Source organism: Salmo trutta, chromosome 1, assembly GCF_901001165.1.
Source record: "Salmo trutta chromosome 1, fSalTru1.1, whole genome shotgun sequence".
Lineage (NCBI taxonomy): Eukaryota > Metazoa > Chordata > Actinopteri > Salmoniformes > Salmonidae > Salmo > Salmo trutta.
The window spans coordinates 13,616,703-13,642,665 of record NC_042957.1 but is presented as its reverse complement, the minus strand read 5'-3'; the positions used below and the strand labels follow the sequence as shown (position 1 = coordinate 13,642,665).

Sequence of the window (25,963 nt, the reverse complement as noted above, 5' to 3'; positions counted from 1 at the left end):
GCATTTCAGAACGATGACAGAGAGGACTCAGTCCGGTCATTCCACTATGATTTTTCCTCGGCCAAATGAACGATGTTACAACACTTAGATGAGATGCAGCAGCTTTTCATTAGAGGTCAGCTGTCGGCCATTCCGGCTTTGTAAAAATAGTCGGCTGCTCAAGGTCCTCCTCCCTTTTTCACGGCTCTGACAAAGACACTGTCAATGTTTAGTCTTTTTTTCTACCACTGCAAGCCTGCCTGTCTAAAAGCCCTTGGACTTTCCCAACCCTTGAAAATAATGAAGGACGTGTCATATTTATAATGACATCTCGTCCAAACAGATTAATGAAGATCGCCGTGCCCTGGTGGTCTGTTTGAGTGGACTAAAACAGTACGGCCTAGGGGTCTGGCTGTGTGTGTGTGTATGTGTGTGTTTGTATTAATATGCAAACAAGCTCTAATTCATACACACTACTAGGTACTGTAGAAACATTTCCATCTGTATATTGTTTTTGCTGACAGTCACTTCCCGTGAAATATGTGGAGAGGAGATAACACTGTTGGCTGGAGAGGAGATAACACTGTTGGCTCGAGAATGCAAAGGACAAAACAATGTGACAAGGTACCAAAGCTAAATCTGTCCCTTCAGACTAACTGTTTATTTCCTGAGTGACAAGCCAGAAAATGCACACAATAGAAAAGCTCAACAGGACGAGTTTCAACAGGACACCCATCCTCTCTTCCATTTAAACAGACAGGGAAACATGACCGACAGCCATTCCAATATGATGAAGAAAGAGAATGGATATGCAGGCTACACCACACCGCACCACCCAAAGGTAATGGCTCTACCTTAGGGTGTACCTATTTCCTATTCAGGTTTGTTTGTGCACGTGTGTTTGCATGTGTGTGTGTGTGTGTTTGTATGCTAGCTAGGCATAAAACAGCTACTATTCTTAGCGGACTCCCTGCAGGTGAATTATAGATGAGGAGCGCTTAATGATATGTTGCTGATCGTATATCATGCTAAAAGGCCACTTATAGTCTTCCCTGTAGCTCAGTTGGTAGAGCATGGTGTTTGCAACACCAGCGTTGTGGGTTCGATTCCCACGGGGGGCCAGCACAGAAAAAAAAAATGTATGAAATGTATGCATTCACTACTGTAAGTCGCTCTGGATAAGAGCGTGTGCTAAATGACTAAAATGTAAAAATAGATCCCGGAGTGCACAAAACAGAAAACCTCTGTTCTCCATGGACGTGTGACACCAGACAGAGAGCGAGAGAGAGAGAACGTAGAACACCAAATAATGCATGCAGAGCAGAATTAGGTTGATACCTGCTATTTATCAAAATCTAGAAAAGAGCTGTTAAATTCTGCAACCACCTAAAAGGAAGCGATTCTCAAACCTTCCATAACAAAGCCATCACCTACAGAGAGATGAACCTGGAGAAGAGTCCCTTAAGCAAGCTGGTCCTGGGGCTCTGTTCACAAACACACCCCACAGAGCCCCAGGACAGCAACACAATTAGATGCAACCAAATCATGAGAAAACTAAAAGATAATTACTTGACACATTGGAAAAAATTAACAAAAAAACAGCAAACTAGAATGCTATTTGGCCCTAAACAGAGACTACACAGTGGCAGAATACCTGACCACTGTGACTGACCCAAACTTAAGGAAAGCTTTGACTATGTATAGACTCAGTGAGCATAGCCTTGCTATTGAGAAAGGCCGACGTAGGCAGACATGGCTCTCAAGAGAAGACAGGCCATGTGCACACTGCTCACAAAATGAGGTGGAAACTGAGCTGCACTTCATAACCTGCCAAATGTATGACCATATTAGAGACACATATTTCCCTCAGATTACACAGATCCACAAAGAATTTGAAAACATCCCGATTTTGATAAACTCCCTTATCTACTGGGTGAAATACCACAGTGTGCCATCACCGCAGCAAGATTTGTGACCTGTTGCCACAAGAAAAGGTCAACCAGTGAAGAACAAGCACCGTTGTAAATACAACCCATATTTGTGCTTTTTTCTATTCCTTTTTGCACATTAACCATTTGTACATCATTACAACACTGTATATATACATAATATGACATTTGTAATGTCTTTATTCTTTTGAAACTTCTGTATGTTAAATGTTTTCTGTTAACTTGTATTGTTTATTTCACTTTTGTATATTATCTACCTCACTTGCTTTGGCAATGTTAACATATGTTTCCCATGCCAATAAAGCCCCTTGAATTGAGACAGACAGACAGACAGACAGACAGACAGACAGACAGACAGACAGACAGACAGACAGACAGACAGACAGACAGACAGACAGACAGACAGACAGACAGACAGAGAAGGGGGAGAGAGAGGGAGAGAAATAGAGAGAAAGAGATGGAGAGTGAGAGAGCGGTAAAGGGGGAGAAAGAGAGGGAGGGAGAGAGGGAGAAAGAGAGAGAGGTGGAAGAGAGTGGGAGTGAGAAGGAGAACGAGAGCGAGAGCGACAGGGAGCGAGAAAGGGGATAGATAGAGATAGAGAAAGACAGAGAAAGAAAGAGAGAAATACAGAGAGAGCGAGAGGGGGAGAGAGAGGGAGAATGAGAAGGAGAGAAATATAAAGAAAGAGATGGAGAGAGAGAGAGACCGAGAGAGAGTGAGAGAAGGAGAGAGAGAGAGACAGACAGAGAGAGTTGGGGAGAGAGGGGGGGAGAGAGAGTGGGAGAGAGAGTGAAAGTGAGGGCGAGAGAGAGAGGGGAGAGAAAGAGAGAGAGAAATACAGAGAGAGAGAGAGAGAGGGGGCAGAGAGGGGAGAGAGAGCGACAGAGAGAGACAGACAGACAGAGAGAGATGGGGAGAGAGAGGGGGCGAGAGATTGAGAGAGAGGGTGAGAGAGAGGGAGAAAGAAAGAGAGAAATACAGAGAGAGAAGGAGAGAGGGAGAGAGAGGGAGAAAGAGAGGGAGAGAAATATCGAGGAAGAGATGGATGGAGAGAGAGAGAGAGAGGGAGAGAGAGACAGACAGAGAGTTGGGGAGAGAGAGGGGGAGAGAGAGTGAAAGTGAGGGCAAGAGGGAGAGAAACAGAGAGAGAGAGAGAGAGACAAAGAGAGAGAGAGAGAGAGAGAGAGAGGAGAGACAAAGAGTGAGAGAGAGAGAGAGAGACAAAGAGAGAGATAGAGAGAAAGAGAGAGAGACAAAGAGAGAGAGAGAGAGAGAGAGAGAGGAGAGAGAGAGAGGAGAGAGAGAGAGAGAGAGAGAGACAGAGAGAGAGAGACAGAGAGGAGAGAGAGAGGAGAGAGAGAGAGAGAGAGAGAGTGAGAGAGAGAGGGCAACAGAGACAGACACTGTCTGGGAACAGATAACACTCCCCAGTGACATGTTTTATTACATCATCACGTAGAGTGTATGATCTTATCAGGACCTCAATTCTGCATCACATAGTGTGTCGTACATACGACTCCAGGTGTGCTGTGGTCTGAATTTAGGACGTTTACTTTTTCAACTGCTCTCAATTTTATCCGCCAAGACGTGGGTTAACTATCTTTCTCATCTAAAATTGATGTTGTACTTGTTAGTCATGCATTGAGTAACAACATGGCGTTCATACATCGCAACAGTAACTTACTGTTGCTATATAACATCTATGAAGATCATTTTATACACATTCTATGAATCTTTCTGGTTATCTATCTCATATTGAGGTAATAACATGACTTGCTCAGGTTCTATTAGATCGAATGTAAACATATATGATGTGTTTCCATGGTTTCATTAACCTTGCTCATTCAGTTCTACAGCACCCATCCATCCCTCAGCTAAATGGCAAATCAAGTGACAGGGCTGCCTTTTAGTGTTTTTTTTAATTCAGTAGTGGGCCTTTAAGTTGTGACTTTGAAAATGTAATAGAATTAACATGATCTCCCATGCACCCAGTGTGGCCATCCTCATGACCATGGTCACACACAGACACACACACACACACACACACGCGTAGCACATGAGGATGTGTGAAACTTACTCCTCAGCCTGATGTATACCCATTTGCACCAGAGAATAGCTAGCTTTTCACCTGGCCCCGACACACACACACACACACACACACACACACACACACACACACACACACACACACACACACACACACACACACACACACACACTGAGTGTTGGAATGAAGGAGCGTTGACCATGACGGTGTTACCCTCCAGGAGAGGAGAGGTTATGTGCAGCTATAGGAATGAAGGGTTTATAGAATTCTATGTTAGGAGAGGGATTGTAAATGTATAGTTTAGAGGAGAGTTATGGAGTTTACATCCTGTACTCTAAGTGAATGTAAGGAATGGAGATGTAGATGGAGGAGAGAGGAGGAAGGCTCTGTGTAAACAACCACACTGCATACCTGCCTCTAGTATGGTATTCTCATCAAAATAGTACCATGACAGCTCAATGACCAGTTCACTATTTACACTTCTATGGTAATGGCAAGAGCAATATACTTCAAATATGGTTATTATATAATGAATGGTTTTACCATGGTAAATGACAAATGCATGTCAACGTAGCTCGGCACTAGGGGACATAGCTATAGTGTATGTAACTATGAGTCTGTCAACAGCGGTAAGTAGGTAGCTACGTCTATAACTAGATATATGGATGGAATTGCATCTCCTGGGATTGCTGGGATATGATTGTCATTTTTCAAATGTTTATTTTTTAATTTTTTATTTCACCTTTATTTAACCAGGTAGGCTAGTTGAGAGCAAGTTCTCATTTACAACTGCGACCTGGCCAAGATAAAGCAAAGCAGTGTGAAACAGACAACAACAGAGTTACACAGGAATAACATGGAATAAACAATAAACAAGCCAATAACAAAAACAAATCAATGACACAGTAGAAAAAAAGAAAGTCTATATACAGCCCTATATACACCTCATTAACCTGTTGGGGGTACGGGTCAGTATTGACACGGCCGGATAAAAAACGTACCCGATTTAATCTGGTTACTACTCCTGCCCAGTAACTAGAATATGCATATAATTGGCTTTGGATAGAAAACACCCTAAAGTTTCTAAAACTGTTTGAATGGTGTCTGTCAGTATAACAGAACTCATATGGCAGGCAAAAACCTGAGAAGATTCCTTACAGGAAGTGCCCTCTCTGATCTTGTTCTTCTTGCCTCTGTTTATTGAAGACTGAGGATCTTTGCTGTAACGTGACACTTCCTACGGCTCCCATAGGCTCTCAGAGCCCGGGAAAAAGCTGAATGATATTGAGGCAGCCCCAGGCTGAAACACATTTGCGCTTTTGGCAAGTGGCCGATCAGAGGACAATGGGCTTAGGCGCGTGCACGAGTCGACCCCGTGCTTTATTTTCTTTCGTCTTTTTACCTAAACGCAGATTCCCGGTCGGAATATTATCGCTTTTTACGAGAAAAATGGCATAAAAATTGATTTTAAACAGCGGTTGACATGTTTCGAAGTACGGTAATGGAATATTTAGAATTTTTTTGTCACGAAATGCGTCGTGCTCGTAACCCTTCTTTACCCTTTCGGATAGTGTCTTGAACGCACAAACAAAACGCCGCTGTTTGGATATAACTATGGATTATTTGGGACCAAACCAACATTTGTTATTGAAGTAGAAGTCCTGGGAGTGCATTCTGACGAAGAACACCAAAGGTAATCATACTTTTCTAATAGTAAATCGGAGTTTGGTGAAGGCTAAACTTGCTGGGTGTCTAAATAGCTAGCCCTGTGATGCCGGGCTATCTACTTAGAATATTGCAAAATGTGCTTTCACCGAAAAGCTATTTTAAAATCGGACATATCGAGTGCATAGAGGAGTTCTGTATCTATAATTCTTAAAATAATTGTTATGCTTTTTGTGAACGTTTATCGTGAGTAATATAGTACATTTTTAGTAAATTCACCGGAAGTTTGTGGGGGGTATGCTAGTTCTGAACGTCACATGCTAATGTAAAAAGCTGGTTTTTGATATAAATATGAACTTGATTGAACAAAACATGCATGTATTGTATAACATAATGTCCTAGGGTTGTCATCTGATCAAGATCATCAAAGGTTAGTGCTGCATTTAGCTGTGATTTGGATTTATGTGACATTATATGCTAGCTTGAAAAATGGGTGTCTGATTATTTCTGGCTGGGTACTCTGCTGACATAATCTAATGTTTTGCTTTCGTTGTAAAGCCTTTTTGAAATCGGACAGTGTGGTTAGATTAACGAGAGTCTTGTCTTTAAAATGGTGTAAAATAGTCATATGTTTGAGAAATTGAAGTAATAGCATTTCTAAGGTATTTGAATAACGCGCCACAGGATTCCACTGGCTGTTACGTAGGTGGGACGATTTCGTCCCGCCGACCCTAGAGAGGTTAAAATGCAAATCAATTTATAACATTTTTGACATGCGTTTCTCTGGATTTTTTGTTGTTGTTATTCTGTCTCTCACTGTTCAAATATACCTACCATTAAAATTATAGACTGATCATTTCTTTGTCAGTGGGCAAACGTACAAAATCAGCAGGGGATCAAATACTTTTTCCCTCACTGTACAGTGTGTGCAAAAGGCATGAGGAGGTAGGCAATAAATAGACCATGGTTGCGAAGAATTGCAATTTAACAGACTAACACTGGAGTGATAAATGAGCAGATGATGATGTGCAAGTAGAGATACTGGAGTGCAAAAGAGCAGAAAAGTAAATAAAAACAGTATGGGGATGAGCTAGGTAGATTGGGTGTGCTATTTACAGATGGACTATGTACAGCTGCAGCGATCGGTTAGCAGCTCAGATAGCTGATGTTTAAAGTTGGTGAGGGAAATATGTCTCAAGCTTCAGCGATTTTTGCAATTCGTTCCAGTCACTGGCAATAGAGAACTGGAAGGAAAGGCGGCCAAAGTAGGTGTTGGCTTTGGGGATGATCAGTGAGATTTACCTGCTGGAACGTGTGCTACGGGTGGGTGTTGTTGTCGTGACCAGTGAGCTGAGATAAGGCGGAGCTTTACCTAGCATAGACTTATAGATGACCTGGAGCCAGTGGGTCTGGAGACGAATATGTAGCGGACTAGAGCATACAGGTCGCAGTGGTGGGTGGTAAAAGGTGATTTGGTAACAAAACAGATCGCGCTGTGATAGACTGCATCCATTTTGCTGAGTAGAGTATTGGAAGCTATTTTGAAGATGACATCGCCGAAGTCGAGGATCGGCAGGATAGTCAGCTTCACTAGGGTAAGTTTGGCAGCGTGAGTGAAGGAGGCTTTGTTGCTAAATAGAAAGCCAATTCTAGATTTGATTTTGGATTGGAGATGTTTAATATGAGTCTGGAAGGAGAGTTTACAGTCTAGCCAGACACCTAGGTATTTATAGTTGTCCACATATTCTAGGTCAGAACCGTCCAGGGTGCTGATTCTAGTCGGGCGGGCGGGGGCGGGCAGCGAACGGTTGAAAAGCATGCATTTGGTTTTACTAGCGTTTAAGAGCAGTTGGAGGCCACGGAAGGAGTGTTGTATGTCATTGAAGCTCGTTTGGAGGTTAGTTAGCACAGTGTCCAAGGAAGGGCCAGAAGTATACAGAATGGTGTTGTCTGCGTAGAGGTGGATCAGGGAATCACCAGCAGCAAGAGCGACATCATTGATATATACAGAGAAAAGAGCCGACCCAAGAATTGAACCCTGTGGTACCCCCATAGAGACTGCCAGAGTTCCGGACAACTGATTTGACACACTGAACTCTGTCTGCAAAGTAGTTGGTGAACCAGGCGAGGCAGTCATTAGAGAAACCAAGGCTATTGAGTCTGCCGATAAGAATACGGTGATTGACAGAGTCGAAAGCCTTGGCCAGGTCGATGAAGATGGCTGCACAGTACTGTCTTTTATTGATGGCAGTTATGATATCGTTTAGTACCTTGAGCGTGGCTGAGGTGCACCCGTGACCGTCTCGGAAACCGGATTGCACAGCGGAGAAGGTACGGTGGGATTCGAAATGGTCAGTGATCTGTTTATTAACTTGGCTTTTGAAGAATTTAGAGAGGCAGGGCAGGATAGATATAGGTCTAGGATAGATATAGGCCACAGCTGTTGGCTGTGGTTGGAGTAGCCAGGAGGAAGCATGGCCACCGTAGAGAAATGCTTATTGAAATTTTCGATTATCATGGATTTATCAGTGGTAACCGTGTTACCTAGCCTCAATGCAGTGGGCAGCTGGGAGGAGGTGCTCTTGTTCTCCATGGACTTTACAGTGTCCCAAAACTTTTTGGAGTTTGAGCTACAGGACGCAAATTTCTGTTTGAAAAAGCTAGCCTTTGCTTTCCTGACTGACTGCGTGTATTGGTTCCTGACTTCCCTGAACAGTTGCATATCGCTGGGACTATTCGATGCTATTGCAGTCCCCCACAGGATGTTTTTGTGCTGATCAAGGGCAGTCAGGTCTGGAGTGAACCAAGGGCTATATCTGTTCTTAGTTATGCATTTTTTGAAAGTGGCATGCTTATCTAAGATGGTGAGAACGACCAGGCATCCTCGACTGACGGGATGAGGTCAATATCCTTTAAGGATACCCGGGCCAGGTCGATTAGAAAGGCCTGCTCGCAGAAGTGTTTTAGGGAGCGTTTGACAGTGATGAGGGGTGGTTGTTTGACCGTGGACCCATAGCGGATACAGGCAATGAGGCAGTGATCACTGAGATCCTGATTGAAAACAGCAGAGGTGTATTTGGAGGGCAAGTTGGTCAGGATAATGTCTATGAGGGTGCCCATGTTTACGGATTTAGGGTTGTACCTGGTGGGTTCCTTGATGATTTGTTTGAGAATGAGGGCATCTAGGTTAGCTTGTAGGACTGCTGGTGTAACAGTGTAGGTTCAGTCCCTCTCTTCGCACCAACCTGGGCTCGAACCAGGGACCCTTGCACACATCAACAACTGACACCCACGAAGCATCGTTACCCATCGCGCTACAAAAGCCGCGGCCCTTGCAACGCAAGGGGAAACCCTACTTCAAGTCTCAGAGCGAGTGACGTCACTGATTGAAATGCTATTAGCGCGCACCACCGCTAACTAACTAGCCATTTCACATCGGTTACACTCACCCCCCCTTTGACCTCCTCCTTTTCCGCATCAACCAATGATCCGGGTCAACAGCATCAATGTAACAGTGTAGGTTCCGTCCCTCTCTTCGCCCCAACCTGGGCTCGAACCAGGGACCCTTGCACACATCAACAACTGACACCCACGAAGAATCATTACCCATCATGCCACAACAGCAGCGTTGCAAGGGGAAACCCTACTTCAAGTCTCAGAGCGAGTGACGTCACTGATGGAAACGCTATTAGCGCGCACCACCGCTAACTAACTAGCCATTTCACTGGGGTGCTAGCATATCCCAGTTTAGGTCACCTAACAGAATGATCTCTGAAGCTAGATGGGGGGCGATCAATTCACATATGGTGTCCAGGGCACAGCTGGGAGCGGAGGGGGGTCGATAACAGGCGGCAACAGTGAGAGACTTATTTCTGGAGAGATTCATTTTTAAAATTAGAGGTTCGTACTGTTTGGGCATAGACCTCGAAAGTATGACAGAACTTTGCATGCTATCTCTGCAGTAGATTGCAACTCCTCCCCCTTTGGCAGTTCTATCTTGACGGAAAATGTTGTAGTTGGGTATGGAAATCTCAGAATTTTTGGTGGCCTTACAAAGCCAGGATTCAGACACGACAAGGACATCAGGGTCGGCGGAGTGTGCTAAGGCATTGAGTAAAACAAACTTAGGGAGGAGGCTTCTGATGTTAACATGCATGAAACCAAGGCTTTTTTGATCACAGAAGTCAACAAATGAGGGTGCCTGGGGACACGCAGAGCCTGGGTTTACCTCCACATTACCCGAGGAACAGAGGAGGAGTAGGATGAGGGTACGGCTAAAGGCTATCAATACTGGTCGTGTAGAGCATTGGGGCCAAAGAATAAAAGGAGCAGATTTCTAGGTGTGGTAGAATAGATTCAGGGCATAATGTGCAGACTGGGGTATGGTGGGGTGCGGGTACAGCGGAGGTAAGCCCAGGCACTGAGTGATGATAAGAGAGGTTGCATCTCTGGACATGCTGGTTATAATGGGTGAGGTCACCGCATGTGTGGGAGGTGGGACAAAGGAGGTATCAGAGGTATGACGAGTGGAACTAGGGGCTCCGTTGTAAACTAAAACAATGATAACTAACCTAAACAACAGTATACAAGTCGTATTGACATTTGAGAGAGACATAAAGCGAGGCATAAAGCAATCACAGGTGTTGATTGGGAGAGCTAGCTAAGACAGCTAATCAGCTAAGACAACAACAACAGGTAAAATGGCAATGAATGGGCAGAGAGGGTCGGTTAACTACACACAGAGTCTGAGTTCACGGCTGGGGCCGACAGATAAACAAAAATAAACATAATGGTGTACCGTGATTAATGGACAGTTCAGCAGGCATCAGCTATGTTGCCAAGTGATCATAGGGTCCAGAGGACAGCAATAGATGGGACAGAGAAGCCGCGGAGTAGTCGCTACTACGCTAGCACGCGGGCGACACGGCGTTTAAAGTTAGCAGGCCGGGGCTAGTAGAAGTGTCTGCTCCGCCGTCCAACAGAGGCCGGTTGAAGGCACAGCGGATGGAGTATTCGTCGGCAGACCAGTCGTGGTGGTGCGGCGAGGCGCCGTGTTGACAAAGGATCCAAGCCAGATGGCGAAAGAGGTATTGTAGTTGTAGTAATTTAGTTTGCTAGCCGGGAGATGCGCCTGGCTCACGGCTAACTGGTGCTAGCTTCGGGGCAAGGATGTTAGCCACTATAGCCACTCGGTAGCAGCGGTGATCCGGTGCCAAGGACCAGAGCTTACGGCAAGTGGATTCTTGCCGTGTTTGGGTGGAGTCCGGGTGAACAACTGAGTAGGCTGGGAGGTGGGCCTGGCCTGGCTCAGGGCTAGCTTCGGTACTGGGTCACTCGGTGGCAGCTACATTTACATTTACGTCATTTAGCAGACGCTCTTATCCAGAGCGACTTAGCTAGCTAGCTGTGAAGATCAGGAGTAATGGTCCAGGGTTTACGGCAGGAATCCGGCGTTGTGGTGGAGAAACAGTCCGATACTGGTAGGCTGGCAAGTATTATCCAGGCTAAGAAAAAGGGCTGGTATCTGTGCAGAAGGTAAAGGCCGCTAGCAGTGGCTAACAATGACTAAATAGCTTGTTGCTAATTAGCTGGTTAGCTCTGATGGCTAGCTTCTGATGGCTAGGTGGTTCTGGCTATAATGTCTAAAAATTAAAAAATAAATAGCTGTTCCGTATATTATATTGGGTGAGGCAGGTTACCAGAAGGTATACTTGATTTAAAATGTAAACAAGATTGAATATAAAATTTAAATATATACGAAAAATCCAGAAGTAAATGAGAGGACGAACAAAACACGTCTGCACTGCTACGGCAACTTGGAAGAGAGTAGTAATCTCCTTGATGCTGCCAACGACAACATGATCCTTAGATGTGGTCCTACTGTACATAAGGAACTATAGCGTGTGTGTGTGTGTGCAAGTGTGCGTGCGTGCGTGCGTGCGTGTGTGTGTGTGTGTCTCCGAATCCAAAAGTGTTTAAGTGTTTTCAGCTAAAGAAAAATAATCTCAACTATAATATTTTTATCGACCAACAAGATATCATGGTTTCCCTACGAAAATTCGACGTATTATGGTGAACGTCTATTTTTAACGCATTCATTCTGCATGGTTACAGGGTAAAAACAGAAACAACTCTTAACTCTGAGTGGTTTTGTTAAGGCTATGGTTTAGGCAAACTTAAAACAAAACAATTAAAAACAACAAGCTGTATTCATCAACTGTCATCAATTATTCTCATAGCTCATGGTGTATGGTGCAGTGGTCTAAACAGTGTGCTCTGCCTCGTGCCCAGTGTGGGGCAATTATTATTTTTTTAAATGGGGGGGGGGCTCCAAGGAGATATAGTATATATTGATGTTCTTAGGACCTTTTCACATGTCTGAAACTGCTGTCTATTTCTAGTGATCAGGCTGGTATATTGGGAGCTGTCAAATACTGTATCTACTTGGCCTACAGAGGAAATAGGAAAAATGGAAGCTTAAAAGGTATTGACAATACATTTGAGAGACCTCTTTAGTAGCTTAGTAGTTCGGGTTTTTGTCATGAGTAAATTCCTCCACGGGAATCTATGGATTGGTAACATTTTTGTGGGCTTTTTTAGAACAATGTCAGATGTGACACACACACACACACACACACACACACACACACACACACACACACACACACACACACACACACACACACACACACACACACACACACACACACACACACGTAGCACATGACGATGTGTGAAGTTTACTCCTCAGCCTGAATTATCCCCATTTGCACCAGGGAATAGCTAGCTTTTCACCTGGCACCGTCTGGTAAGACCAGCGCTTAGTTTGTAAATCAGGAGGAGCTGGATCAAACAGTGAGCACGAGAGGGGGTGACCTGGTGAGTCCTGAGGTACCGGAATGCATGAAAAAAAACTACTTTATAATAAAGCATTGTAATCATAACATCACATTTGCGTAATGGCATAGAGCAGTAGTGTAGAGACACTTACAGAAGTTGCACACATAGGTACATTTTTAGTAGCATAATGTCCAGGAAAATGTTGGCCTTTTATAAACGCATTTCAAGCAATTCTACATCATTTTACATGACTGGAGACTTCGGCAGAATCTTTGTTAATACAACACAAATGATTGAAATGGAAGGCTACTTTAACACTGATAAACTGAGAATCTGAGATCAATAAAAAACGACCTTGTCTTGAATCCATCAGTAGCCTAGACCTAGGTGTGGGTAGACATATTGTACAATATGAGGAGGAAATTATAGTTCTGAAAAGCTTTCCAGTTTCACTGACTCACCCAATGATGCACAGCCCACTCACTGGTGATGGCCAATGCACTCAGTGCCAAAAGCCTACCTCTCATTCTCTTTTGTAAAACAATGTTTGGAATTTGACCAAATATTTTGGTGGCCTACAGCCTAGTCTAAATAAATGATTAAGTGCAATGCTTGAGAAATGAGAGTTCAGGCTCTCATGAGAGTCTTTCGGAGCAGAGAGGTAGAGAGATCATAGAAAGTGAATTTCATTCCACTTGTGAGAGATACTGGCGGGCTTCTCACACAGCCACCGTCACGCATCAGCCTCGCGATGGTCTCAAACATATACTATGCCCACTCTAGTATAGCTGTGGTGCTTACAAACCTGAATTTATTCTAGCCTAATTTTCAAGACATCAATGTACAGCAATATTTTTAAGGCGTCACTGCAGAACACCCGCCATCTGGCAGAGAGATTCTGGCAGAGAGATTCTATCTCTGTTTCTCCATAGATTGCTCCTGCGTCTTCCGGATAGTATTGTGCGTTAAGCAACTTCAGCTCCTCTATGAACTGGCTGTATCCTGTATTGTCCACCGCCTATCCTCCTTGAGAGAACATTCTAGCCTCCATGTTCCTCACCAAGTTTGCGAGAAACTCCCTCTGATTAAAACCTGTTGGGGATAGGGGGCAGTATTTGCACGGCCGGATAAAAAACGTACCCGATTTAATCTGGTTACTACTCCTGCCCAGTAACTAGAATATGCATATAATTTGGATAGAAAACACCCTATAGTTTCTAAAACTGCTTGAATGGTGTCTGTGAGTATAACATAACTCATATGGCAGGCCAAGACCTTAAAAGATTCCAAACAGGAAGCGGCCTCTCTGACCATTTCTTGGCCTTCTTTGTCATCTCTATCCAAAACAAAGGATCTCTGCTGTAACGTGACATTTTCTAAGGCTCCCATAGGCTTTCAGAAGGCGCCAGAACGTTGAATGTTGACTCTCCAGTCTCTGGCTGAAAAACAGTAGCGCATTTGGTAAGTGGTCGATCTGAGAACAATGAGACGGGCGTGCGCATGCACGTGAAGAGTCCATTTTACTTTCTCTGTCTTTGAACAAAAACAACGACTCCCGGTCGGAATATTATCGCTTTTTTACGAGAAAAATCTCATAAAAATTTATTTTAAACAGCGTTTGACATGCTTCGAAGTACGGTAATGGAATATTTTGACATTTTTTGTCACGAAACGCGCCGGGCGCGTCACCCTTCTTTACCCTTCGGATAGTGTCTTGAACGCACGAACAACACGCCACTATTTGGATATAACTATGGATTATTTGGAACCAAACCAACATTTGTTGTTTAAGTAGAAGTCCTGGGAGTGCATTCTGACGAAGAACAGCAAAGGTAATCCAATTTTTCTTATAGTAAATCGGAGTTTGGTGAGTACCAAACTTGGTGGGTGTCAAAATAGCTAGCCTGTGATGGCCGGGCTATCTACTCAGAATATTGCAAAATGTGCTTTCACCGAAAAGCTATTTTAAAATCGGACACCGCGATTGCATAAAGGAGTTCTGTATCTATAATTCTTAAAATAATTGTTATGTTTTTTGTGAGTACCCAGCCAGAAATAATCAGACACCCATTTTTCAAGCTAGCATATAATGTCACATAAACCCAAACCACAGCTAAATGCAGCACTAACCTTTGATGATCTTCATCAGATGACAATCTTAGGACATTATGTTATACAATACATGCATGTTTTGTTCAATCAAGTTCATATTTATGTCAAAAACCAGCTTTTTACATTAGCATGTGACGTTCAGAACTAGCATACCCACCGCAAACTTCCGGTGAATTTACTAAATTACTCACGATAAACGTTCACAAAAAACATAACAGTTATTTTAAGAATTATAGATACAGAACTCCTTTATGCAATCGCTATGTCCGATTTTAAAATAGCTTTTCGGCAAAAGCAATATTCTGAGTAGATAGCCCAGCCATCAGGGCTAGCTAATTTGACACCCACCAAGTTTGGCCCTCACCAAACTCTGATTTACTATTAGAAAAATGTAATTACCTTTGCTGTTCTTCGTCAGAATGCACTCCCAGGACTTCTACTTCAATAACAAATGTTGGTTTGGTTCAAAATAATCCATAGTTATGTTCAAATATCCTCTGTTTTGTTCGTGCGTTCAAGACACTATCCGAAGGGTGACGAAGGGTGACGCGCCCGATGCGTTTCGTGACAAAAAAATTCTAAATATTCCATTACCGTACTTCGAAGCATGTCAACCGCTGTTAATATCAATTTTTATGCGATTTTTCTCGTAAAAAAACGATAATATTCCGACCGGGAAACCCTGTTTTAGTTCAAAGACGAAAAAATAAAAACATGGTGTCGCCTCGTGCACGCGCCTCAGTCTCATGGTTCTCTGATCGACCACTATCCAAATGCGCTAATGATTTTCAGCCAGGGCCTGCAAAGGCATCATTCAGCGTTTTGCCGCCTTCTGAGAGCCTATGGGAGCCATAGGAAGTGTCACGTTACAGCAGAGATCCTCAGTTTTTAATAAAGAGAGTGTAGAAGCCCAAGAAATGGTCAGAGAGGCCACTTCCTGTAAGGAATCTTCTCAGGTTTTTGCCTGCCATATGAGTTCTGTTATACTCACAGACACCATTCAAACAGTTTTAGAAATTTTAGGGTGTTTTCTATCCAAAGCCAATAATTATATGCATATTCTAGTTTCTGGGCAGTAGTAATAACCAGATTAAATTGGGTACGTTTTTTATCCGGCCGTGCAAATACTGCCCCCTACCCTAGAGAGGTTAATGCAGGGAAATCTCTATCAGCATGTTAAATGTGCAACCAGAATGAAAAAAACAACTCTAGACCAGATTTACTCCACACACAGAAACCGCACAAAGCTCTCCCTCGCCTTCCATTTGGAAAATCTGACCATAATTCTATCCTCCTGATTCCTACTCACAAGCAAAATCTAAAGCAGGAAGCACCAGTGACTCAGTCAATAAGAAAGTGGTCAGATGAAGCAGATGCTAAGCTACAGGACTGTTTTTCTAGCACCAACTAGAATATGTTCCAGGATTCTTCCGATGGCATTGAGGAGTACACCACTGGCTTCATCAATAAGTGCATCGATGACATCCCCCCACAGTGACCATACGTACATACCCCAACCAGAAACCATGAATTACAGGCAACATACGCAGCTAAAGGGTAGAGCTGCTGCTTTCAAGGAGCGGGACTCTAACCCGGAAGCCTGTAAGAAATCCCGCTATGCCCTCCAACAAACCATCAAACAGGCAAAGTGTCAATACAAGACTAAGATTTAATCGTACTACACAGGCTCCGACGCTCGTCAGATGTGGTAGGGCTTGCAAACTATTACAGACTACAAAGGGAAGCACAGCCTTGAGTTGCCTAGTGACACGAACCTACCAGATGAGCTAAATTACTTCTATGCTCACTTCGAGGTAAGTAACACTGAAACATGCATGAGAGCACCATCTGTTCCAGACGACTTTGTGATCGACATTTTCCGTAGCCAATGTGAGTAAGACTTTTAAACAGGTCAACATTCACAAGGCCACATGGCCAGATGGATTACCAGGACGTGTACTCTGAGCATGTGCTGACCAACTGGCAAGTGTCTTCACTGACATGTTCAGCTTGTCCCTGACAGAGTCTGTAATACCAACATGTTTCAAGCAGACCACCATAGTCCCTCTGCCCAAGAACACTAAGGTATCCTTTCTAAATGACTACTGAGCAGTAGCACTCACGTCTGTAGCCATGAAGTGCTTTGAAAGGCTTGTCATGGCTCACATCAACACCATTTTCCCAGAAACCCTAGACCCACTGCAATTTGCATAACGCCCAACAGATCCACAGATGATGCAATCTCTATTACACTCCACACTGCCCTTTCTCAGCTGGACAAAAGGAACACCTATGTGAGAATGCTATACATTGGCTGCATCTCAGTGTTCAATACCATAGCTCACCACTTAGCTAAGGACCCTGGGACTAAACACCTCCCTCTGCAACTGGATCCTGGACTTCCTGACGGGCCGTCCCCAGGTGGTAATGTAAGGGAACAACACATCCGCCACACTGACCCTCAACACAGGGCCCCCTCAGGGGTGCGTTCTCAGTCCCCTCCTGTACTCCCTGTTCACTCATGAAGTTGCCGATGACACAACAGCGGTAGGGCTGATCACCGACAATGATGAGACAGCCTATATGGAGGAGGTCAGAGACCTGGTCGTGTGGTGCCAGGACAACAACCTCTCCCTCAACGTGATCAAGACAAAGGAGAGGATTGTGGACTTCATAAAAAGGAGGATAGAGCATGCCCCCAATGTCATTGATGGGGCTGTAGTGGAACAGGTTGAGAGCTTCAAGTTCCTTGGTGTCCATATCACCAACAAACTATCATGATCAAAAACAAACCAAGACAGTCGTGAAGAGGGCACGACAAAGCCTATTTCCCCTCAGGAGGCTGAAAAGATTTTGCGTGGGTCCCCAGATCCTCTAAAGGGTCTACAGCTGCACCATCGAGAGCATCCTGACTGGTTGCATCACTGCCTGGTATGGGAACTGCTCGGGCTCCGACCGCAAGGCACTACAGAGGGTAGTGCGTACGGCCCAGTACATCACTGGGGCCAGCTTCCTGCCATCCAGGACCTCTATATCAGGTGATGTCAGAGGAAGGCCCTAAAAAATGACTCCAGCCACCCTAGCCATAGACTGTTCTCTCTGCTGCCGCACGAGAAGTGGTACTGGAGCACCAAGTCGAGGTCCAAAAGGCATCTTAACAGCTTCTACCCCCAAGCCATAAGACACCTCAACAGCTAATTCAAGGGCTACCGAGACCCCTCTTTTATGCTGCTGCTACTCTCTGTTTAAAATCTATGCATAGTCACTTTAACTCCACCTCCATATTACCTCAATTACCTCAACTAACCGTTGCCCCCACACATTGACTCTGTACCGGTACCCCCTGTATATAGCCTCGCTTGTTATTTTAGTGTTGCTGTTTAATTATTTGTTACTTTTATTTTCTATTTTCTATTTTTTTACTTGTCTATTTTTTACTTAACACTTATTTTTTATTTTTGTATTAACTTCTTAAAGCATTGTTGGTTAAGGATTTGTTAGTAAGCATTTCACTGTAAGGTGAAACCTGTTGTGTTTGGCACATGTGACAAATACAATTTGATTTGATTTGAGATATAGGGCAATACATCACTGTAGTGTACCCTTCACAACTACATTACAAGACAGGTCCCTATGTGTAACAGTGTAAATGCATTTAGACAAACAAATAGTCTCTATATATTGTATGAAATAAATAATGAATTTATATGGTAATGATAATGTGTGTATGCTTTGGGACTAATTATTCAAACATAAGCCACTACACTAACTGGACATGTTGTATGAATAATAATAAACCAACAAAAAGCACTTTCAGACGAGATTAAATGTTGGATCATTATAAAAAAAATCAAAAACAAAAAAATCGAATTTATTTATACATACCTTCTTACATCAGCTGATATCTGAAACTGCTGTACAGAAACCCAACCTAAAACCCCAAACAGCAAGCAATGCAGGTGAGGGTTCCATAGCCGCAGGCAGAACAGTTGAAACTGGAGCAGCAGCACGGCCAGGTGGACTGGGGACAGCAAGGAGTCATCATGCCAGGTAGTCCTGAGGCATAGGGCTCAGGTCCTCCAAGAGAGAGAAAGAAAGAAAGAATTAGAGAGAGCATACTTAAATTCACACTGGACACCGGATAAGACAGGAGAAATACTCCAGATATAACAGACTGACCCTAGCCCCCTGACACATAAACTACTGCAACATAAATACTGGAGGCTGAGACAGGGGGGGTCAGGAGACACTGTGGCCCCATCCGATGATATAAAATGTGTTAGTTAAAGTTTCCAAACTCCAAACTTACTTCTGTAAATTTTACAGCGCAGCAAAAATGGCTACAGTTATCCACTGCAGTGTATATATATATATATATATATATATATATATATATATAGTATATACGTTATTTACAACCACTTAATGTTCTGGAAAATACAACTGCAATAAATGCGTCTGTAAGGGCTTGGTGCCGGGGCGAAGATGACCGCTCTGCTAGAATCAGCACAATTAACCTGCAGTGAGAACATACTGTTTTACCATCCTGTCTTAATTCATTACCACCTCCACCACCATAATGTGCATCTGTTCAGCAAATGTAAATTTAAGGAGAAGAGAGCTGAGCACTTCAGGCAGACAGATTAAGCTCAATGGTGGTGAAAACGACAGATAGTCACCACTATCTGGCCATGCTAGACACGTCTGACAAAACATGTGCTTTTAATTACTGATCTTTGCCCTTAATCTTTTACCCTAAATGAAGATACAATCTGACCTGCTCATCAGGTTCTGTTGATATTTCAACCATTATCCATGTAGTAACTTCCTTCAAACCTCTGGTCAGAGTCAGATCATCTGACTGTCAATGAAAGGAGGCTGGTGGGAGGTGCTATAGGAGGACGGGCTCATTGTAATGGCTGTTCCATTCCAGCCATTACAATGAGCCTCCCCTCCTATAACTCCTCCCACCAGCATTCTCTGTTATTAATGTTTAATAGGTGATAATGTTTGGCAGGCTAGCTCAAGGATTCAGTGACTGCAAAGGTATATTCCAGGGTTCCTCATCTGGCATCCAGCAGGTGTTTTTTTTTTGGCCTCCCATGTTTTCTAAGGAAAAAATATATACAGTGCACTTGGATAGTATTCAGACCCCTTTCCTTTTTCCACATTTTGTTATGTTACAGCCTTGTTCTATGTATTAAATATTTTTTTCCTCATCAATCCACACAATACCCCATAATGACAAAGCGAAAACAGGTTTTTAGAATTGTTTGCAAATTTATTGAAAATAAACAGAAATACCTTATTTACATAAGTATTCAGACCATTTGCTATGAGATTCGAAATTGATCTCACTTGCATCCTGTTTCCATTGATCATCCTTGAGATGTATGCCAGCAGCATATTTTCAATAAATTTGCAAACAATTCTAAAAACCTGTTTTCGCAGTCTACAAATGATTTGTAATTATGTTCCGGCCCCCCGACCATCCACTCACAAAAAAATTGGGCCGCGGCTGAATCTAGTTGATGATCCCTGCTATGACACACAGTCTGAACGCTCCAGCACTGACATCTCTGTCCAGGCTGGTCAACATGCACATTGTCTTAGACACCTCAACTACTAAGACATGTGTCATGGCAGACACAGAGGCTGTGTGGTATCATAAAGCCAAGGCTGGATTGATATTATCAGGGGACAGTGACTCATAACATCTATGTCCTGGCATGATAGAGTGACAAGTCATAGGTTGTGGCTGTGACTGGTACCAAATAGACGCATGCAAGGGTATCTCAATAATCAAAATGTCAACCTCTTCTTGTCTCCTTTCCCTCACCTGAGGAGAGAATAGAAGTTGAACCGAGCAGAGCCAAGCCAAGCAGAGGACAATAATACATTTGATGATGATGCACAGCCACAGTATCCTCACCGGGATGAAACAGGGACTTTCATGTTGATATGATATCCCCGAGGAGAACAAGCCACTGTTTCCTGATGATATCAGGATGTTGGAGTCAGCCCCATCAGTTTGTGTTCTCAGACAGACAGAGACAGACCCTCAGAGGGGAATACTACAAAGCAGGATTATGGAGTTAGCCAGCTAAGTGACTAACTCCATACTTTTGAAAAGAAAGGGAAGGTTGAAATGGGCATGGACAAATTGATTTAACAAACAAAAAGACCTATCTATGTTTAGCTTTTTTAATTATCCATAAAATCAATATTTTTTTCTGGTTGCTTATCAATGTTAGCTGGCTAACTCATTGATCCTGCTTTGTAGTACACCTCTGGCCTGGGGGAGATATTCTGAGCTCGTTGACTATCAACATACTGACCACATCTTTATCCTCCCTCTGAAATACCCCATGTCTACCTCACATCTCATCACATACGCTATAACATCAAACCTGATCTGGGATCAAATAGTATTGGTTTTCTTTTTAAATATTTTTGATTTCAACCCCTATTTCGCTCATGAAACTTGTCAAATGCTTTCATACATCCTGAAGTCAAGCTGTGTCCAAGTCTCACCACATTTATTCCTGAAGTCGAGCTGTGTTCATGTCTCACCACATTTATTCCTGAAGTCGAGCTGTGTCCAAGTCTCACCACATTTATTCCTGAAGTTGAGCTGTGTCCAAGTCTAACAATTTTTTTTCCTGAAGTCGAGCTGTGTTCATGTCTCACCACATTTATTCCTGAAGTTGAGCTGTGTCCAAGTCTCACCACATTTATTCCTGAAGTCGAGCTGTGTCCAAGTCTCACACCATTTTTTCCTGAAGTCGAGCTGTGTTCATGTCTCACCACATTAATTCCTGAAGTCGAGCTGTGTTCATGTCTAACCACATTTATTCCTGAAATCGAGCTGTGTCCAAGTCTCAGAACATTTATTCCTGAAGTCAAGCTGTGTCCAAGTCTCACACCATTTTTTCCTGAAGTCAAGCTGTGTTCATGTCTCACCACATTTTTTCCTGAAGTCGAGCATTGTCCAAGTCTCACAACATTTATTCCTGAAGTCGAGCTGTGTTCATGTCTCACCACATTTATTCCTGAAGTCGAGCTGTGTCCAAGTCTCACCACATTTATTCCATATACCCATAAAATATCTGTTGTCTTGATTGCCAGGATGAATAAAAAATACACACCAGCTTACTTATACACCAGTTAATTGTTCTAAATAGATACCTCATTTGCAAAAGCATTCAGTAAACAAATGTTTGGTGGCATTTTATTTACTCTTTTTGCACGCGTTACCTGACTAAACGTAATTAACCGTTTTCCCCAAAAATTCTCCCTATTATCGAGAGAACTTGCTGGAACAGCCAAAACAGGGAGTAAATTAGCATCTGTGTATTAGCAACATAGCAAACTATCAATGCTAAATAGACAAAAAAAAATTGCTATATTAACTCAAAGAGAACAAGACATGTACAGCTAGTTCAGCAGTCCAGCTTTCAACCTATCATTTGTTAACTGATAAAAAAAATTATAATAATTGAAGTAGTTATATTATTTGGAACAAATGTTCCATATGGGAAGCAAAACTGCAGAGACTTTAAGGTTATATAGAATAAATGCAGTGGGACGTGGACACCTGCTTGCTTGCATGTGCAAATACACACACACACACACACACAGAGGTCGACCGATTATGATTTTTCAATGCCGATACCGATACCGATTATTGAATGCCCAAAAACCCGATGCCGATTAATCGGCTGCTTTCTTTTCTTAAATGTATTTATTTATTTATTAATTTATTTGTAATAATGACAATTACAACAATACTGAATGAACACTTTTATTTTAACTTAATATAATACATCAATCAAATCAATTTAGCCTCAAATAAATAATAAAACATGTTCAATTTGGTTTAAATAATGCAAAAACAACGTGTTGGAGAAGAAAGTTAAAGTGCAATATGTGCCATGTAAAAAAGCTAACGTTTAAGTTCCTTGCTCAGAACATATGAAAGCTGGTGGTTCCTTTTAACATGAATCTTCAATATTCCCAGGTAAGAAGTTTTAGGTTGAGGTTCTAATAGGAATTATAGGACTATTTCTCTCTAAACCATTTGTATTTCATATACCTTTGACTATTGGATGTTTTTATAGGCACTATAGTATTGCCAGTATAGCTTCCTTCCCTCTCCTCGCCCCTACCTGGGCTCAAACCAGGAACACATCGAAAACAGCCACCCTCGAAGCATCGTTACCCATGCAGAGCAAGGGGAACAACTACTCCAAGTCTCAGAGCGAGTGACGTTTGAAACACTATTAGCGCGCATCCCGCTAACTAGCTAGCCATTTCACATCGGTTACACCAGCCTAATCTCGGGAGTTGATAGGCTTGAAGTCATAAACAGAGCTGTGGTTGAAGCATTGCGAAGAGTTGCTGGCAAACGCACAAAAGTGCTGTTTGAATGAATGCTTACGAGCCTGCTGCTGCCTACCACCGCTCAGTCAGACTGCTCTATCAAATATCAAATCATAGACTTAATTATAACATAATAACACACAGAAATACCAGCCTTAGGTCATTAATATGGTAAAATCTATCTTTTCAAAAATAAAACGTTTATTCTTTCAGTGAAATACGCAACCATTCCTTATTTTTTCTAACGGGTGGCATCCATAAGTCTAAATATACCTGTTACATTGCACAACCTTCAATGTTATGTCATAATTACATAGAATTCTGGCAAATTAGTTCGCAACAAGCCAGGCGGCCCAAACTGTTGCATATACCCTGACTCTGCGTACAATGAACGCAAGAGAAGTGACACAATTTCCGTAGTTTAATATTGCCTGCAAACATGAATTTCATTTAACTAAATATGCAGGTTTAAAAAAATATACTTCTGTGTATTGATTTTAAGGAAGGCATTGATGTTTATGGTTAGGTACATTTGTGCAATGATTGTGCTTTTTTCGCAAATGCGCTTTTGTTAAATCCTCCCCCGTTTGGCGAAGTAGGCTGTCTTTGTTTGGAAGAAATAGTCTTCACACAGTTCGTAACGAGCCAGGCGGCCCAAACTGCCGCATATACCCTGACTCTGTTGCACAGAATGCAAGAGAAGTGACACAATTTCCCTAGTTAAAATAAATTCATGTTAGCAGGCAATATTAACTAAATATGCAGGTTTAAAAATATATGCTTGTGTATTGATTTTAAGAAAGGCGCTTGTTAAATCACCCATTTGGCGAAGTAGGCTATGATTCAATGATAAATTAACAGGCACCACATCGATTATATGCAACGCAGGACAAGCTAGATAAACTAGCAATATCATCAACCATGTGTAGTTAACTAGTGATTATGTTAAGATTGATTGTTTTTTATAAGATAAGTTTAATGCTAGCTAGCACCTTACCTTGGCTCCTTGCTGCACTCGCATAACAGGTAGTCAGCCTGCCACGCAGTCTCCTCATGGAGTGCAATGTAATCGGCCATGATCGGTGTCCAAAAATGCCGATCACCGATTGTTATGAAAACTTGAAATCAGCCCTAATTAATCGGCCATTCCGATTAATCGGTCGACCTCTACACACACACACACACACACACACACACACACACACACACACACACACACACACACACACACACACACACACACACACACACACACACACACACACACACACACACACACACACAATATATATATTGATGGTTGGGGATTTGAAACCCCCTCCAGTAGTTACTTGTAGTTATGTACCTGGCCTAAGCTGTATATTCTGTGTCAGGAGAAAGCTGCAATAAATTTCAGTGCTGCTGGTTAAGTGTAAATAAGCATCAGAGAGAAGAACTCTAGTGGTAATGTAAACGTCCATTCTACATTCACATTATAAAACTTTAGGAAATATTGAATAAACCCAATTAATTGGCATAAAGAGAAGAATCAGTGGTCCTAAATCCCGATTCTGTTGATGATTATCCCCGGGTCATGTTGATTAGTACGGGCAGGGAGTGTGTGTGCAAGGTGCAGCCATTACCCAAAGGCACATAAAAAACACTATAGAGAAGAAATAGAAGATCCTGGCTGTCTGTCGGGGGGGGGGGGGGGTGTGGGGGTGGGGGCCCCGAGAGTCTGGTGGCCTTGGTGTTCAGAGGAAATGGGACTCAGTACTGTGCATGTGAGCCTGTGTGTGTGTGTGTGTGTGTGTGTGTGTGTGTGTGTGTGTGTGTGTGTGTGTGTGTGTGTGTGTGTGTGTGTGTGTGTGTGTGTGTGTGTGTGGCATGGGGGGGGGTTAGTTGACTCATGGTGTTGACACTGGCCCAGTGACATTCTAAACACTCTCTCCTGCTTTGGTGGAGTCCCACCTTGGCTCCCTGACTGACATGAATATTGAAGAGATACTTTTGTAGGCGATGTGCACATAGCCTGTCTTCTCTTGATAGCCAGGTCTGCCTACGGCGGCCTTTCTCAATAGCAAGGCTATGATCACTGAGTCTGTACATAGTCAAAGCTTTCCTTAAGTTTGGGTTAGTCACAGTGGTCAGGTATTCTGCCACTGTGTACTCTCTGTTTAGGGCATTCTAGTTTGCTCAGTTTTTTTGTTAAAACTTTCAAATGTGTCAAATAATTATCTTTTTGTTTTCTCATGATTTGGTTGGGTCTAATTGTGTTGCTGTTCTGGGGCCCTGTGGGGTCTGTTTTTGTTTGTGAACAGAGCCCCAGGACCAGCTTGCTTAGGGGACTCTCTGTAGGGGATGGCTTTGTTGTGGAAGGTTTGGGAATCGCGTCCTTTTAGGTGGTTGTGGAACTTAACGGCTCTTTTCTGGATTTTGATCATTAGTGTCTATCGGCCTAATTCTGCTCTGCATGCATTAGTTGTTTTACGTTGTACACAGAATTCTGGAAGTTACCTGTGGCGCTGATGTTTAGGCCAAGGTATGTAGAGTTTTTTGTGTGCTCTAGGGCAATGGTGTCTAGATGGAATTTGTATTTGTGGTCCTGGCAACTGGACCTTTTTTGGAACCCCATTAGTTTGTCATTACTAAGATTTGCTGTCAGGGCCCAGGTCTGGCAGAATCTTTGCAGAAGATCTAGATTCTGCTGTAGGCCCTCCTTGATTGGTGACAGAAGCACCAGATCATCAGCAAACTGTAGACATTTGACTTCAGATTCTAGTAGGGTGAGGACAGGTGCTGCAGACTGTTCTAGTGCCCTCACCAATTTGTTGATATATATGTTGAAGAGGGTGGGACTTAAGCTGCATCCCTATCTCATCCCACGGCCCTGTGGAAATACATTTATTTTTTGCCAATTTTAACCACATACTTGTTGTTTGTGTACATGGATTTTATAATGCTGGGTGTTTTCCCCCAACACCACTTTCCATCAATTTGTATAGCAGA

The 25,963-nt window shown here is 42.9% G+C and overlaps 1 long non-coding RNA gene across 1 annotated transcript in view; it reads left to right on the top strand.

Annotated features, from left to right (window-relative positions):
- Positions 1-603: 603 nt before the first annotated feature.
- Positions 604-25,963, top strand: part of LOC115165552 (uncharacterized) — a 78,759-nt gene continuing 53,399 nt past the window's right edge. The window contains exon 1 of the long non-coding RNA XR_003870202.1: positions 604-820. This is a non-coding gene — a long non-coding RNA (uncharacterized LOC115165552). The remainder of the gene's footprint in view (positions 821-25,963) is intronic.